At 45.6% G+C, this 18,499-nt stretch overlaps 1 protein-coding gene across 2 annotated transcripts in view; it reads right to left on the bottom strand.

The window, feature by feature from the left end:
• LOC147463689 (flavin-containing monooxygenase FMO GS-OX2-like) overlaps positions 1 to 18,499 on the bottom strand; it is a 130,349-nt gene that overhangs the window by 110,258 nt on the left and 1,592 nt on the right. The window lies entirely within an intron of this gene.

Here is an 18,499-nt window from a genome sequence, read left to right as displayed (position 1 = left end):
CGTTACACAGCCGTTGAGGGAAAAGGTTATGACTGAATGCCACTGTCCACCTTTTACGAGTCACCGCGGCATTGCTACCACCATGAAAGGGGTAGAGAGATACTTCTTTTGGCCGTGACTCAAAAAGGACGAGGAAAAGTTGTGCGCAGTATGCCAGGTCAAGTTTGACAGGCATAAGGCACAAGGATTGTTACACCCTTTACCCATACCCACCCGCCCCTGGGAAAGTACTGAAATGGATTTCATTTTTGATCTCCCGATTACACAGAATGATCACGATGATTTTACGATTACATGGCACGCCTGAGACGATTGTCTCCGATTGAGACCCTAGATTTATGAGTTTGTTTTGGAAGGCAATTTGGGAGAACATTGGCACGCAATTACAGTTCTTGTCATCGTCCCACTTGCAGACTGACGGGCAATTTGAGATTGCCAATTCAGTGATTTTAGATTTATTGAAGTCTTGTATCTCGGATCAGAAGACTCAATGGGAAAAGAACTTACCTTTGGTGGAATTTGTCTACAATAACACGATACACTCTTCGACGGGGAAGACGCCATGTGAGATTGTTGAAAGTGCTGCGAAGGTTCCATCCTTCCTGAGCACGAAAGATTAGATATTTGAAGCGGATGAATATTCGCGAGATTTGGATACGGCTATTGCCAAGGTTCGCGAGACTTTGCAGGAGTCTCAAGAACGACAGAAAAAGGCAACGGATCGCCATCGTCGCGACTTGAAATTGAAGGAGGATGATTGGGTGCTCTTACGTTTTGAGAAGGCACGCCTAAGAAAGAAAAAGGGAAAGGAGAGGATTTTTCCAAAGCTTAGTATGCGATACTACGGACCTTTCCAGAGCACTGACAAGATAAATGATGTCTCCTTCCGATTGAAACTGCCAAATATTTGGAGGATTCACAATGCATTGCATGTGTCTCTTGAAACCTGTTAAGGGTGATGTGCCTGATGATGGGGAGCTTGATGAGCAACCCGAAGTGGAAGAAAACGAGGAGATCCTTGTTCCTGAACATATTTTGGCACATAACGATACGAAGAAAGGTAAAGTCCGAAGGCGGTTCTTGGTTAAGTTCAAGAATTTTCCTGCATTTGATGCGAAGTGGATGGAGGAGGAGGACCTAGCAGATACTCCTCGGATTGTGAAACTTTACCTCAATGTTTTGGTTTAGCATAGTCTACTCCAAACGGAACCCAAAATTCAGCTTGGCCGGAGATCTGGTGCAATGGGATGCACAAGAGGGGAGTCACTCCGCTCCCTTGTCAACAGATGCCTCGATTTTGATACTAAAGTCACTGATGTCTCTTTGAGCTTCAGGGATACTGAGAGCTGACAGTATTCTGTTGGATGACTTTATGAAATGGAATTCCTGATAATGATATAGATTTGTTCTTGACTTCTTGTGAGTGCAAGAACTAATAGCTGAAATGACTGCAGCATTTTGGTCTGATTGATCTCGAATAGACATGGTTGCAATAGGGGTTAGTCAATCGGACATCGTTGAGGTCCCGATTGGACCTAGATGTGATTGCTAGCTACATTGCTAATAAATCATAGTCTAAGATCCGAATGAATGTTGAATGTCATGTGTCACAAACGGGAGCGCACACGAATAATCAACAAGATGAAAATAAATAATCTTTCAACTAAACAAAGTTGAGGGAGAAGTTCGACACAGTATTTGGGACCAGAAGATGGGTTGGTCCCCCCCTTAAAGAGAATCCTTTATTAGGGAGAATCTTTTTACAAGCACAAAAACCGGAGAAAACCCGTCCGTTCTAAATCTCTGACTCAATGGTCGTTCCTTCCCATAAGGGAAATCCGAGAGACGAGCTCTCAATCCTTTTTCCGTCTGTACTCGGAGTCGAGACTCCACAGACAATTTCCGAATTCCGTTCCCGGAATTTCCAAGCGTAGGCCGAAGCCTTCTCGCTTCTCCTTCGCGATGAAGTACATGCAAACACACACAAACACGCGACAACAATTCGTATGGCGAATCCACAATAGATACCTGTCGCTCTTGCACGGGAAAAGCGACTTCCGTGCTTCGTAGACTCGCAATCTCTTGCGGTAGAGTCTTCTCTTGCTGACGTTGGTAACCTTCTTTCAGTGAGGGCATGTGGTGCTTTTATAGCTCCTTGGCCACGGCATGAAAAGCTACTCGCGTAGAGATCTTTTTTTTTTTCTTTTCTTTTTTTCTTTCTTTTTTTTTTTTGCGCTACTTTACCCGAAATAGGGAGAGAGAATTCGCTGGCTAGTTTTGTTGCTTTATTTTGTAAGTGCTTGCCCACTTATTAAGTGGGCGGCCCGCATATTTTAAAATTGGTCTGAACCTGCCCAAAAACTCAATAAAACCTTATAAGTTAAAAACAATGCCTTTCACAACACTTCCTAGGCGTCCCTGGATGCAACCACATGCACGCATGCAATGCAAACATAAATTCCTCGCGGGAAAGCGTCTGCTCTTCCCGGAAAACTCGTTAAAATATTCAACTTTTTAAGAAAAGCTTCTCAGAACCCATCTTTATTCTTGTGCTTGCGTCTTTACGTGTATTCCTCTTGCCAGTTCGGGTTTCCTGCCAGACCCACGAGATATTCCCTTTCCGATGCTCCCGTCACCCCATCACGTGACGCATCAGGAATATTCGTTTCCCGGTCTCTCCCACCGAACTAACGGTAAAACCCCTTCGCGATGCTTAATGTCACCCATCATATGACGCATCAGAGTTTTCCGTTCATGATGGCTTTTAATAATTCCAGTAGATCTACAGTTCCTAACCTTATGGTTCAAGTGCACATCTTTAAATATCCTAATTTCAATAAAAAGAAATTACTCGAGAAAATAAGAAAATAGTCGATTTAGCAACATCCCTCTGGTTTCTAAACAGTTGTCCTCAACTGTAGTGCTTGTACATATCCTTCCAGAATCTCGGGATAGGGTGCTAATTCCTGCTCGGTCATCCACTGAGCATCTAGAGTAGAATAATTCTTAAACTTTACCAAATACTTCTGTGTAATCTTCTTGGACTTAAGTGGCCGCTCCTGATGATGAATGATCTGTTCCGGTTGGAGTATTTCTTCCGTTTCCTCAACCTCAGGAGGTTCCTCAGCAATAGGCTGACTTGGAGGCGGTCCCACATATGGCCGGAGTAAACTAACATGGAAAGCATTGTGGATCTTCCAATTAGATGGTAAGTCTAATCGGAACGTCACATCGTTCACTTGGTCAATTATCTTAAACGGCCCATAATAGCGATTGGAAAGTTTTACCACTTTCCCTTTATGAGTCGCTTGTTTCTTTAGTCTTGCCTTCTCAAACTTGAGTAAGACTAATTGACCGACTGTTAAGTCCAGATTCCTTCTATGCTTGTCCGCAGCTTTCTTATGTTTTTCCTGAGAGCGCAAAATTTCTCTCTTAACTTGCCCGTAGGCCGTGTCCAAATCCCGGACAAACTCATCTGCTGCGAAAATCTTATCCTTAGTGACAAGGACCGGTGGAAGCAAAGGTTTACCATAGAGAATCTCAAAAGGTGCTTTCCCCGTAGACGAATGTACGGTATTGTTATACGCGTACTCAACAAGGGACAAATACTTCTCCCAGTCAGACTGTCTTTCTGACACATAAGATTTCAGCATATCCAATACTGTGGAATTAGCGATCTCACTCTACCCATCCGTTTGAGGATGATATGCAGAAGAAAAATTCAACTTTGTGCCAAGGTTATCAAACAAGGCACGCCAAAAGTTGCCTGTCATGCGAGGATCTCAATCACTCACAATAGACTTGGGCAACCCATGATGCTTAAAGATCTGTGCTAGAAAAATTCTAGCCATGTGGTCTGATTTGATTGTTTTCTTAACTGGAATAAAGTGAGCTTGCTTGCTAAATCTGTCCACGATAGTCCAGATCGCATCATTTCCAGTTTGAGTCTTTGGGAGATCAATAATAAAATCCATGGCAATACTCTCCCAGGGTTGATCAGGCATAGGTAAAGGTTGGAGTAACCCAGGCGTCTTATGCCGATCATACTTTACTTTTTGGCAGACCAAGCATTCCCTGACATATTGATCAATGTCTGCTTTAAGGCTTGGCCAAAAGAAATATCTTTCCAATGCTAAGGTCGTAGGGAGAATTTCCCGATGACCTGCATATGGTGAAGCATGTGAAGCGCTTCTTCCATGATTTTCTTTCTCAATGGTTCTGCCACGCAAATTGCTTGGTGGTGATATAGGTAACCATCCCGAATAGAATAGGGATATTCATCCTCTCCGTTCTGTAATTTATTCCAAGTGGAGGAGAAGTCTGGGTCATTCGGATACAACTCTGGAAGTGATTCCAATTCTTGGTGATACACAGAAGTAACTGCGTTCACCCTAGGCCGTCTAGACAATGCGTATGCAGCCACATTCTTACTCCCAGCCGTATGGAGGATCTGGAAGTGAAACATAGACAAAAAGTTGGCCCATCTCATTTGCTTCTCAGATAATTTCCGTTGCGTAAGAAAATACCGCAAACTCTGGTGATCGGTTTTGATCACAAAATCCGCTCCTAGAAGATAATGCTTCCAAGTAGACAAGGCGTGGATCACAGCCATAAGTTCCTTCTCGTAGATCGAGGCATGCAATTCTGCATCCTTAAGTCGTCTACTTTCATAAGCCACTACATAGGCTTCTTGGTTAAGCACTGCACCGATGCAATCACCTGAAGCATCGCAGTGAACCTCGAATGGTTTCCTTAAGTCTGGCACTATCAAAATAGGTCCATGGCTTAATAGGTACTTTAGCCTACCAAAGGCACCTTGTTGTCTCGATCCCCACCTGAAAGGGATCTTTTTTCTTGTTAGGTCATGAAGTGGTCCTGCTACTTGAACAAAGCCTCGAATAAACCTCCGATAGTAAGATCACAATCCCAGAAAACTTCGTACATCATGTACCGTAGTGGGAGTTGGCCAATCTTGCACGACTTGGATCTTTGCGGGATCCATTTTCACTTGATGTGTGAGACTATATGGCCGAGATAGTGTATCTCAGTGAGGAAGAACTCACTCTTCTTTGCATTCACATGCAACTCATGCTTTCGCAATTCTTGAAACACTATATCCAAGTGCTTCCGATGTTCCTCCTCGGTCTTTGAAAAGACGAGTATGTCATCAAAGAACACTCCTGTGAAAGCTCGGTGTGGGCTGAAAATTCGGTCCATCATTCGATTGAATGTGGCAGGAGCATTGGTCAAGCCAAACGGCATTACCAAAAAGTCATAAAGTCCAAAAGTGGAGCGAAAGGCAGTCTTATGGACATCTTAAGGGGCTATGCGTATCTGATGATACCCGCTTTTTAAGTCAATGCGACTAAAGATGCTTGCTCCCTGCAGCTTACAGAGAATATCATCAATCCGGGGTATTGGAAAGCAGTTCTTGATAGTGATCTTGTTTAGAGATCGATAATCTATGCACATTCGAAACGTGCCCTCTTTCTTCTGCACCAGTAGAACTGGAGAGCAGTAAGGCGAAGTACTTGGTCGTACTAGACCTTTTTCCAGAAGCTCGTTGACTTGCTTCAAAATTTCCTCTTGCTGAGCAAGACTAACCCGATAAGGGGGTAGGTTTGGGGGAGAGCTACCTGGTACGAGATCAATGCGATGATCTTCCGGACGTTCCGGAGGTAGCTTGTCTGGTAGAGTATCCGTGAAACAATCTTTATACTTTTCAAGAAATTGAAAACGTTTAATTTCCAAACTAGAGAGCAAACCCTCATTAGTTTTATCTCTTTCACGTGCGAAATCAAGTAAGCAAAAACGCACTTCTTTATTTCCTTCTTAATGGAGATATGGCTTACAATAGGGAATAGCCAATCCCCTGCATCAGCAAAAATTTTAATTTTCTTGCTCTCATGCTCAAAAGCGAGGGTCTTTTCTACATAATCTGGGACTGGTTGCATATGGTAATGCCATGGCATACCCAAGATGATATCACATCCCTCGATAGGTGCCATCAAAAAGCATTCGCGGTCCTTGTATTCACCAATCCGGAGATTGAGTTGTCCTTGCACGGGAGTTGCATTGGTGGTCAACCCCTCAAATGCCGATCCGAAAGTGACTGGAGTTCCAAGCTGAGCCGGTGTAAGGCCCAAACGTTCTGCAATTTCCAGTGAGATGAAGTTGTCCGTCGATCCAGGGTCGTAGAGGATCAACACCCGCTGGTTATTCACAGATCCCCAGCCTTTAAGGAGCTGGCGCTTCCCTTTCTCGGTTTCTGTATTCCCTTGCACATCAGGAATGGAATTCAAGCTCGGTGGAGCGGGTTCCTTCTTCGATTGTTCCCTCTTCGAAGATGCTTGTTCCTACCGTTGCTGCCGAACAGGGCAGTCGAGCTTCATATTTCCTTTTTCACCACAGTAGAAGCACCTTCCTTGCTCTTTGAAGGTTTGTACTTGGTTTGGTGTGAGATATTTAAGCCGTTTTCCAGTACCCTCTGGCTTCTTAGGCTCATCCGGATCCTCTGGGGAACGCTTTTTGCCTTAATTGCCATGGTCATCATAGACCGCTCTTTGCCTTGCACGGTATGTGCTATGTTCCATCCGTCTGGGGGTACCAGTGGAATGTAAATCCTCGGCAATGATTGCCGACTCCATCATCCGCTGAAGGGTGTCATGTGGGTACACCTTCATGCTCTTCCGAAGCGGTGGTTGAAGACCTGCTTCAAACTTTCGCATCTTTTCTTCGTCGGAAATCTTCATAAAAGGCGTAACTTTTAGAAGAACCGACCAAAACTTGTCAACATAAGCCGTGACTTTCTCTTGTTCCTTCTGGGCGAGCCGGTCCCATTCCTTCCGAATGTCCTTCTCGAAATCCGGTGGAAGAAATTGTTCATAGAATTCAGCTTTGAATTGAGCCCAGGTTCTGGCTTGAGTACCTTCCAGAATTTTGGCTAGCCACCAGTTGCTTGCAATCTCCTTGAGATGCATCCCAACATGACACAACTTGGATTTTTCTGTGAAGTTTCCATTGGCAAAAGCAACTTCAAACTACCTGATGAAAGACAGTGCCTTGGAGATATCTCTCCGTCCTTTGTAGTTATCAAACTTCACATCCTTGTCACCGGATTTGAAAATCCGCATCTTGCGGTGACGTCTGCGGTTATCCCTCTTGAACTGGGGCTTCTCTTTAGTAGCATGTAGGGAAGTAGTAGGAGTTTTCTTCTTGGGAGAAGATTTAGATACTGTATGAGAAGTAGATGTAGTAGTATAATCAGGAGAGTATGATGGAGAAGAGATAGAGATATCCTTGGTTTCATTAAGCACAGAGAGTTCTTTTTCATGGCCCTTGCTCTTAGAAGGCCGTTTGTTCTGATCCGGAGATCCCTTGTGCGTTTCGGCACCTTTTTCCGCACCATCCACCTGCTGGTTGCTTCCATTGACAGGATTTTCCTGACGCCCATCGGCATCCGTTCCTTGTGGCTTCTTGATTCCGTCCAAAGCCTTTTGGACAACCGGCAACGAAATGAGTTGTTGCAATTCCGCGAGTTGGGCTCGCACTTGCTGAAGTTCGTCTTCAGCGTTTCTTCCGTGGCTTGTCATGGTTCTTCCCGTTCCTTCCCGGAATCCTCCTTCTTTGCAGAGAAAGAGAGGAATCCGAGCTCTGATACCATTGTCACAAACGGGAGCGCACACGAATAATCAACAAGATGAAAATAAATAATCTTTCAACTAAACAAAGTTGAGGGAGAAGTTCGACACAGTATTTGGGACCAGAAGATGGGCTGGTCCCCCCCCTTAAAGAGAATCCTTTATTAGGGAGAATCTTTTTACAAGCACAAGAACCGGAGAAAACCCCTCCGTTCTAAATCTCTGACTCAATGGTCGTTCCTTCCCGTAAGGGAAATCCGAGAGACGAGCTCTCAATCCTTTTCCCGTCTGTACTCGGAGTCGAGACTCCACAGACAATTTCCGAATTCCGTTCCCGGAATTTCCAAGCGTAGGCCGAAGCCTTCTCGCTTCTCCTTCGCGATGAAGTACATGCAAACACACACAAACACGCGACAACAATTCGTATGGCGAATCCACAATAGATACCTGTCGCTCTTGCACGGGAAAAGCGACTTCCGTGCTTCGTAGACTCGCAATCTCTTGCGGTAGAGTCTTCTCTTGCTGACGTTGGTAACCTTCTTTCAGTGAGGGCATGTGGTGCTTTTATAGCTCCTTGGCAACGGCACGAATAGCTTCTCGCGTAGAGATCTTTTTTTTTTCTTTTTTCTTTTTTTTTCTTTTTTTTCTTTTTGCGCTGCTTTACCCGAAATAGGGAGAGAGAATTCGCTGGCTGGTTTTGTTGCTTTATTTTCTAAGTGGCTGCCCACTTATTAAGTGGGCGGCCCGCATATTTTAAAATTGGTTTGAACCTGCCCAAAAACTCAATAAAACCTTATAAGTTAAAAACAATGCCTTTCACAACACTTCCCAAGCGTCCCTGGATGCAACCACATGCACGAATGCAATGCAAACATAAATTCCTCGCGGGAAAGCGTCTGCTCTTCCCGGAAAACTCGTTAAAATATTCCGCTTTTTAAGAAAAGCTTCTCAAAACCCATCTTTATTCTTGTGCTTACGTCTTTACGCGTATTCCTCTTGCCAGTTCGGGTTTCCTGCCAGACCCACGAGATATTCCCTTTTCGATGCTCCCGTCACCCCATCACGTGACGCATCAGGAATATTCGTTTCCCGGTCTCTCCCACCGAACTAACGGTAAAACCCCTTCGCGATGCTTAATGTCACCCATCATATGACGCATCAGACTTTTCCATTCCTGATGGCTTTTAATAATTCTAGTAGATCTACAGTTCCTAACCTTATGGTTCAAGTGCACATCTTTAAATATCCTAATTTCAATAAAAAGAAATTACTCGAGAAAATAAGAAAATAAGAAAATAGTCCATTTAGCAACATCATGTGATGTCTTGTGATGTCTGGTGATGTCCTGTGATGTCGTGTGATGTGACTGTCGATTTTGTACATGTGCTAGATGTGTGTTCCTAGTACGTAGGTACTAACAGTCAGTGTCTGCTAAGACGGTTTATGGCTTTTGTCCGTTTTGCAGGCGTAATCGCGGTCGATTACAATGCTTTCAAGAGGGGGGTATGTCACAAACTGATGACGTGGCGGACAGCAGAAACCCTAATTTCTGCCAGAAACCCTAATTTCCGGAAATCGCGGAGGCCATTATAAATTTTATAAAAAAAAATGATGAGCGACGCAAATTTTGCGTTTTCTCTACATTATGAGAAAGAGAGAGAGAATGCTTTTGCTTTCAAGTTTTGACTCTCTTTGAGAGAGAGAGCAATTGCTTTTGATTTGAAGCTTTTGGGGCTCTGCTTTTGGGCATCCCTTGTAACCTTTAAATTAGTGGTGAGGGCCTCACTTCTCAAAGCATGTGGACGCAGAGTCTGAGAGTGAAACCCTAACCGCTCTCTTGTACTTTGATGATTGATTAATACAAAAAGAAATACCGAAAGGGGCACCAGTCTTTGGGGCCAATATCTCTAGGCACAGAACTCCGCCAGGCCAGTGTACATCTATTGTGATCTGTGACTTGTTTTGAAGTGGTTATTTGGTGCTGTCACGGTTGATTCTTGACTTGGAGTGTCCAAGTCTGTTACAGCTTCCTATTCGGGGCGATGACCTATTTGATGCTGAGTTTGCAGACGACTCAGCTTTGTACTTGGAGGGCCATGAGGCCAACCTACACAGGTGTGAGCAAGCTCTTGAGACCTTTAGTGTGCATAAGGCGCATTGATCAACTAGAGGAAGACAGCGGCTTTCTCGGTTGGCAGTGCTTCTACACCTGATTGGCTGCCAGGTGAGGGTTTTAGATGGATCCCCCCAGGGACTGCAATTCATTACTTGGGCTGTCGGGTTGGCTTGGACTTGTCTCTTGAGCAGTAGATTGCTCCCCTCCTCCTGTCCATCAGGAGGAAGCTGTTACATTGGAGCTCAGCACGACTTTCTTTGGCAGGCAGAGTTGTAGTGTCCAACCAGGTGTTGTTGGCTACTATGTGGTGCATTATATCTTGTTTGATCTTTTCGAGCTCATGCATCAGTCACGTAGGAGGCTGATCAGGAATTTCCTTTGGTCAGGGCGCGATACTCAAATAGCCCTGGCCAAACTGGCTTGGCAGGTCACCACTCTACCTTGTTCTCGGGGGGGTTGAGGATCATAGACCCAGCACAGCAGAGCAGAGCCCTTCTTGGAAAGTTTGTTGTCAGAGGACTACTTCCAGGGGAGGAACCCTGGAAGGAGCTTTTGCTTCAGCGGCTTAGAGCTAGAGTGCCTCAGGCTGGAGGCCCTTGGAGACCTTCCACCATATGGATTTTCACAAAAATGCGCAGAGTTGGCCTGAGCAGGAGACTAGAGGACCGTTTTTTTGTGAGCCTTCTTCGATCCTGGGGGCAGCTACGAACCATCCAAGTATCCCTTTCTTTCAGTACACTGTTCGACTGGGACGTCACATACTGGCAACATGGAGAGAGGCTCGTCCTGCTGCAGCACCTCATTGGCAGGAGGAGGGTCTCACAGCTAAGTTCTTGTCAACTTTTTGGGCGAGGCTGTGGGACGCCAGACAACCGCTACGAGTCACTTTGTTCCAGTGGCTGGTTGCACATAGAGCTACAGCAGTGGGGAGCTGGCTTGTACATAGTGGCCTCTCGGCAACATGTGCACCTTGTGACCATCCTTTGGAGAGTCAGCGTCACTGTCTTTGGGACTGCCCTATGGCACAACAAGTTTGGCTTCGTGTCCTTCGACTGATGCCATCTCTTTCCACAACACGGCAGTACACTTGGGGGGCAGCTACTTGGTCCACTCTCACAGGCCCAACACTACAGTTTGAGCTATCCTCCACCAGCAGGATGATAGTGATACAGGGGGGTCGACCTACACTCCAGCCTACTACAGAGCTTACTCCACAGGAGTGGTGCAGTGAGAGAGGAGTATCGGGAGCTCGTCTATGGCCTGACACTCTGGTTCATCTGGCGGGCCCGCTGCTTCAGCATCTTTGAGGCTCGCCTTGTACCACCAGCAGAGAGTTAGAGATTTTTGGCTAGAGCCGATCCATACTCTCGAGTCTCAAGGGACAGTTCGAGAGACTCCAAGGCAGCTCCGACCGCATGCAGGAGCGCATGCAAGAGCATAAAAGAGGCGTTCCTTCGACTCTAGCACCCTGGGTCTTTCTTCACCATGGTCCAGGGTGTGCTCAGATGGCGCTACCGTCCACCTATGTGGCTTTTCCCTCCTCCCTCTCTGATTTAGCCTCGTTGTACATATGTTGTTTGTTCATTGGGAGAGTCTCCCCTTATGATTGTTGTAGCCCTCTCTAGTAGAGGTGGTTGTAGCCCTATGGGCAGTTTCATTAACTAATAGAAGGATCTCTTTCTCGGAAAAAAAAAGTATGTGGAAGGAGATGTTGAAGTCGAGGGATACCAATAAGTCAAGGAAGAGGAATCGACCCAAGAAGACGCAGCAAGTGATGAGGGTGAGCCAATAGGGGATCCCGAACCATCTGTGGATGCAATCGATGCTCCCCAAAAGCTCACCAAGTCACTGCTTTCAATAATTGATGCCAAAAGCTGATGCCGCTGCTACAACGTCACCAGCCCGCGATTTGCGGCACGAATCTCCCCAAAAATCACAGCACGTTCCACAAGCTACTTTTCTCAAATGTGGGTCCAATGATGTGGGTCCAATGATGGGGCTTAGCTCTTCCCCTCTCTCTTTTGGTCCTGCTGGCACCGGAGGGAGACGAGTGAGAGAGGAGAAGAGGAGAGAAAACACACAAGAAAGAGAAGATGGAGAGAGAGAGAGAGAGAGAGAGAGAGAGAGAGAGAGAGAGAGAGGACAAGCCTTGCAAGCAATCTCTACAACATGAGATCTACAGGTGGCTCTACACAATTTGCCAAAATGCCCCCCCCCCCCCCGGTCCCCGTCCCTCAAACATGGCTAGGACGAGAGATCTACCTCACACCAGCCACAGGCACAGCCATAAAACAGCCCTCTCTTCTCCATTGAGAGAAACTAGGGGGCCTACACAACGCCAAGGGATATGTATTATGAACTCTAAGAAGAACTACCTCACATAAGGCCGAGCACAACCACAGAAAAGCCCATGTGATAAAGAAAGGGAGAGTGTGAGGCAGCACCATGCAACCATGGCAATTTCTTGTAAGTCTCAATGTGTCTGACACAAGCCTAAGATCCTCCACCCACTCATATCAGCCTCTCTAGAGGAGGGTTGACTCAAAAGGTGCAGGAAGAAGTGAACGGAGGCATCAATATCCAAAACCTCGGGAGCCCCTCTACTATTTTGGTCGCAAAAATGCATCCTCCCTTTCGTGTCTCTACCTACTACATCCTGCCCCCAACATAGTCATAAAGCATACAGGGATTGTACATTCTCCTCCATCAAAGCTTTATTCACCTCCATATGCTCTCTATCTCAACATCTTTGTAATTCTAGCAATGGCAAAAGAGATCCTTGGATTTCTGCAAGCCAATCATATGAAGTTATCTATTTCCCACATGTCCAAGCTAAGTTTGGTGATTCAAAGTCCTTCCAAGGGGACTTGTCACCAGCATGTGACTACTATCTATCTTTTTTGTTGATTTCTTTCTTATTATTTATTCATTTTCACTTTTTGGAAACACCCCTCTGGAAATCTAACTGCCCTGCATTGCATAGCGAGTGTGGAACTGTTCAGAGGGAGTCCAGGCCCGAGGGCAAGAGAGCACTAAAGTTGGACAAGGACTATGGTTAGCCAAAGTGGGATCATTGACTAGCCGAAGTGGAATCCTTTGCTACAGAGGCTACATTTCAGTTCTTGGTGTGGCTGCAGTGTACAAAGAGGGTCAGATGACCTAGAAAGATACAATGGCAGCATCTCCTAAAATTTAGGGAACTGCTATTTTGGACCTGAAAATGTGTTCGCATCATTACCTCCGGAATGACAAGGGAAACATTTTATTACTCTACCGCGAAGTCAACTGGGCAACCGGTCAGGAGATTTTTAGGCGGCAACCCCGAAACAGGAAATGGCCTGTAAATGCGCCAAGTGGCACATTTTTGTGCACTTTCCTCATGCAAGAGAAGGTAGCGCTGAATTTATAGCTGGGAGGCTCATTTTGGAGCTCTCTGTCACAGGTTAAGAGCTATGGAGTGCTTCCTTTCCCTCTTATGTACAGTGCGGTGCCAGGAGTGATGCCCTGCACACTACACACTACTCTCTCTCTCCCCTGTGGCAATATGTTATGCCCCTCTAGTGGGCTTTTCATTTGACCAATGTACAGTTATGTGGGTTCATGCGCGATTGCCGAGGCAAGAGCCTCTTGCACAAGTACTGGATTAGCTAGCGGCTAATCCCCCGCAGGTACAGGTGATTCAGAGAGGTTTCACGTGCGAAATCTCGTCCGATTCAAAGGGCAAGTAGCCCTACAGGTGCGGGAGCTCGAGGACTTGCTACGGATGCGACCGGCATGCGAAACGGAGCCCGAAACAGTGAAATACAGCCTGCTGTGTATTTTTGCAGGTTTAGGGTTTCGGCCCTGAACGGACCCTAATACCCCCAGGAGGTTCGGGGACACGAGGGGACCGCTGTACAGATGATCTGGCACATTTTCGGGGCAGAAAACAGAGAATTCAGCGTGCTGCAGATTCTCGCCAGGTTTCGCAAAGTGTCCGTATGCGTCGGGAAAGTCATCCAATGCGTGGGGATACTGACTGTGAAGGGTCCTAGTACAATTATGCTACCGAAATCGGGCCAGAACAGTTGAAATTCAGCCAAGATTGTGAGGGGCAGTTTGTAGGGATTCATTACCGTCTCAATTACCGCCAGAGAGACCCGAGGACCATGCAATAGACTTGGTGCCAGGCAGCAGCCCACCAAATAGGCCTCCGCATAGGGTTAGGGCGGCTCAACAGAAAGAGATAATGAGCCAAGTACAGGAGCTGTTAGAAAAGGGGCTGATTCAGCCCAGTTCATCTCCATTCTGTTCTCCAGTGCTGTTGGTGCAGAAAAAGGATGGCTCATGGCATATGTGCATCGACTACCGTGCACTGAACAAGAATACCATCAAGAATAGGTTCCCTATACCTAGAATTGATGATATTCTGGACAAATTAGAAGGGGCAACTATGTTTAGCAGGATAGACCTAAAGAGTGGGTACCATCAGATCCGCATTAGATCAGAGGATGTGCACAAGACTGCTTTTAGAACGACGTTTGGCCTTTATGAATTTTTAGTGATGCCCTTTGGTCTCACAAATGCTCCTGCTACGTTCAATAGGATGATGGACAGAATTTTCCGTCCACACCAGCAGTTTATTGGTACATTCTTTGACGACATGATAGTCTACTCAAAGAATGAAGAGGATCATAGGCATCACTTGGCCATTGTGTTCAAAGAGCTACGCAGCCATAGGTTGCTCATCAATGCAAAGAAAAGTGATTTTTTTCTGGAAGAGATTCACTTTCTGGGACACATTGTCTCAAAGGATGGTGTCAGAATGGATCCTGCTAAAGTTGAAGCGATCAAGTCATGGCCAGATTTGAAGACGGTGCACGATGTCCAAAGCTTCTTGGGACTATGCTCCTATTACAGAAGGTTTATCCAAAATTTCGCTGAGATTGCTTCACCTTTACATGCTCTTCAAAAGAAGGCAGTCACCTTCAAATGGACACAAAAAGAGATTTCAGCTTTTAATCTCTTAAACGAAAAGATGACTTCAGATCCAGTCATTGTGTTGCCGGATCTTAGGAAGTCATTTGTGGTCCAATGTGACGCCTCTGGTAGTAGCATTGGTGCAGTGCTAATGCAAGATGGCAGGGTAGTAGCCTATGAGAATAGAATCTTGCAAGGGCCAGAAAAGACTATGCAAGTCTATGAAAAAGAACTGCAAGCCGTGATTTATGCGCTCTTAAGTTGGCGACACTACCTACTAGGTGCAGATTTCGTTGTCCAAACGGATCATCAGACCTTGCGATACTTCTTGACACAGGCAAAGTTATCTGAGAAGCATATGCGATGGGCAAACATCTTGTCCATGTTCCATTTTCAGATTGTGCATGTGGAAGGCAAGAAGAACGTTGTGGTTGATGCCTTGTCAAGGAAGCCACAAATTTCAGCTGTGTCAATTCCTTATCATCATGAACTTGATGATATGAGGGAACAATATGCAAATGATGAAGATTTTGCAAGGGTCTTCGAGCAGCTAATGGATGGACAACGTCATGAACACTATCTTCTCAAAGATGGCTTTATGATGATGCATGGCAGATTGTGTGTCACAAAGCCATTGCGACGCAAAGTTATGGAAGAGAGTCGTGCCCCACCGTATGCAGGGCATCGTGGTATCGATGCTACAGTTAAAGCGGTTGAGACATTCTTCTACTGGCCTACACTGAGAAGAGATGTGGATGCCTTTGTGCGTGAATGCCTAATATGCCAGAAGGTCAAGTTTGACAAGCAAAAGGCACCAGGGTTATTGCAACCACTGCCTATTCCGGATAAACCATGGGAAAGTATTGCTATGGATTTTATCTTTGATCTTCCGAGAACACAGACAGGAAATGATGGTATTTGGAGCATCATTTGCAGATTCAACAAGCAGGCCCATTTTATTCCTGTCAGGAAGAAGATAAAGCCAGATCAGATGGCACGCTTGTTTATGAGCAATATTTTCAAGTATCATGGCATGCCACAGTCGATTGTTAGCGACCGTGATCCACGCATGACAAGTTTGTTATGGAGAGGCTTGTTTGAGAATATGGGCACAACGCTCAAATTCTCTTCGTCATTTCATTCTCAAACAGATGGGCAGTCAGAAGAGGCAAATTCTACTGTCCTAGATCTGCTGAAGTGCTATGTGTCAAAGCATAAAGGAAAGTGGGAGTAGTATTTGCCATTGGTGGAGTATGCATACAATAATACAATAGATTCATCAACTGGCAAGGCACCTTTTGAGATAGTTGAAGGTGGCAAGAAAGTTCCTCCCATACTGCATACAAAGGACAAGATATTTGAAGCAGATAAGTATGTTCAGGACATGGATGAAATGTACAAGAAGGTCAAAGTGGCCTTAGAAAAGACTCAGGCAAAGCAAAAGAAAGTAGCTGATCATCACCGTCGTGAAGTGGTATTTTCACTTGGTGGTTGGGTGCTTCTGCGCTTTGAAAAGGCAAGGTTAAAGAAGATGAAGCGCAAGGAAAGACTGTTTCCAAAGCTCAGCATGCGTTACTATGGGCCTTTTCAAGTATGCGACATAATCAGTGATGTTGCATATAGGCTGAAATTGCCTAAGAGTTGGAAGATTCACAATGCGTTTCATGTGAGTCTTCTGAGACCCTATGTGGGTGATGTGCCAGAAGATATGCCAGTTGAAGATCAACCGGAAGTCGAGGAACTTGACGAGATCTTGGTCCCCGAACATATTTTGGCACATAAAGAAAGAAAAGTGAAAGGCAAGGTTGCTAGGCGTTACTTGGTGAAGTTCATAAACTATCCACCAATGGATGCTAAGTGGATGGAAGAAGGTGAACTTGCAGAGTCACCAACTGTGTTATCACTTTACCTTGAAGCCTTCGATTTGCAACCTACCTTGACCCCTTGAGTTTCAAAGCTACATGGATTGTCAGTGTGACAATGGCTTCTGAAAGAAATGATGTACATGGTATTTAAAGTGAGCTCAAATGAAATACATGTTACATGAATGTTAGAGCTGTACAGATTGTCAGTTTGGCAATTGCTCTTATGGAATGTCCAAAAGTTTGGTTAGTGCTATAGAAGTGAGTATTTCTTGTCACTTTGTCAAGGATACAGTAACTGCTTCTATTAAAGAGTACATGTGTAACTGCATTCTATTAAAGAGTACATGTGTAACTGCATTCTTAAACTGTCGGTTTGGGTATGCTCGAAAGTGTTACTGGATCCAACGTGTACTAAAAGACAGTGGCGAAATGTGTAGCTACCATTTTGTCATTGGAAAGTTAATGACTCAAAGCAATGGCAGACTGTGAAGCTACCACTATGTCATTGGGACAGGGTTCACACGTAGGCAATACATGTGTCAATGAGGTGTTGAATACACCAGGGTTGACAATGAACATGCATGTGTCATACATGTGTCGACAGGTGTGCGCACACCCGAGTGTTGACTGTGAGCATGTACGACATAGATGCAAACGAGGACGTTTGAGATTTCAAGAGGGGGGTATGTCACCAACATGTGACTACTATCTATCCTTTTTGTTGATTTCTTTCTTATTATTTATTTATTTTCACTTTTTGGAAACACCCCTCTGGAAATCTAACTGCCCTGCATTGCATAGCGAGTGTGGAACTGTTCAGAGGGAGTCCAGGCCCGAGGGCAAGAGAGCACTAAGGTTGGACAAAGACAATGGTTAGCCAAAGTGGGGTCATTGACTAGCCAAAGTGGAATCCTTTGCTACAGAGGCTACATTTCAGTTCTTGGTGTGGCTGTAGTGTAAAGAGGGTCAGATGACCTAGAAAGATACAATGACAGTATCTCCTAAAATTTAGGGAACTGCTATTTTGGACCTGAAAATGTGTTCACGTCATTACCTCCAGAATGACAAGGGGAACATTTTATTACTCTGCCGCGAAGTCAACTGGGCAACCGGTCAGGAGATTTTTAGGCGGCAACCCCGAAACGGGAAATGGCCTCTAAATGCGCCAAGTGGCACATTTTTGTGCACTTTCCTCATGCAAGAGAAGGTAGCGCTGAATTTATAGCTGGGAGGCTCATTTTGGAGCTCTCTGTCACAGGTTAAGAGCTATGGAGTGCTTCCTTTCCCTCTTATGTACAGTGCGGTGCCAAGAGTGATGCTCTACACGCTACGCACTGCTCTCTCTCTCCCTATTGGTAGTATGTTATGCCCCTCTAGTGGGCTTTTCATTTGACCAATGTACAGTTATGAGGGTTCATGCGCGATTGCCGAGGCAAGAGCCTCTTGCACAAGTACTAGATTAGCTAGCGGCTAATCCCCCGCAGGTACAGGTGATTCCGAGAGGTTTCACGTGCGAAATCTCGTCCGATTCAAAGGGCAAGTAGTCCTACAGGTGCGAGAGCTTGAGGACTTGCTACGGATGCAACCACGCGAAACGGAGCCCGAAACAGTGAATTACAGCCTGCTGTGTATTTTTGCAGGTTTAGGGTTTCGGCCCTAAACGGACCCTAATACCTCCAAGAGGTTCGGGGACGCGAGGGGACCGTTATACAGGTGATCTGACGCATTATCGGGGCAGAAAACAGAGAATTCAGCGTGCTGCAGATTCTCGCCAGGTTTCGCAAAGTGTCCGTATGTGTCGGGAAAGTCATCCAATGCATGGGGATACTGACTGTGAAGGGTCCTAGTACAGTTATGCTACTGAAATCGGGCCAGAACAGTTGAAATTCAGCCAAGATTGTGCGGGGCAGCTTGTAGGG

Source organism: Adiantum capillus-veneris, chromosome 2 (genome assembly GCF_014529385.1).
Source record: "Adiantum capillus-veneris isolate H3 chromosome 2, ASM1452938v2, whole genome shotgun sequence".
NCBI lineage: Eukaryota > Viridiplantae > Streptophyta > Polypodiopsida > Polypodiales > Pteridaceae > Adiantum > Adiantum capillus-veneris.
This window is presented reverse-complemented; position numbering and strand designations above follow the sequence as displayed.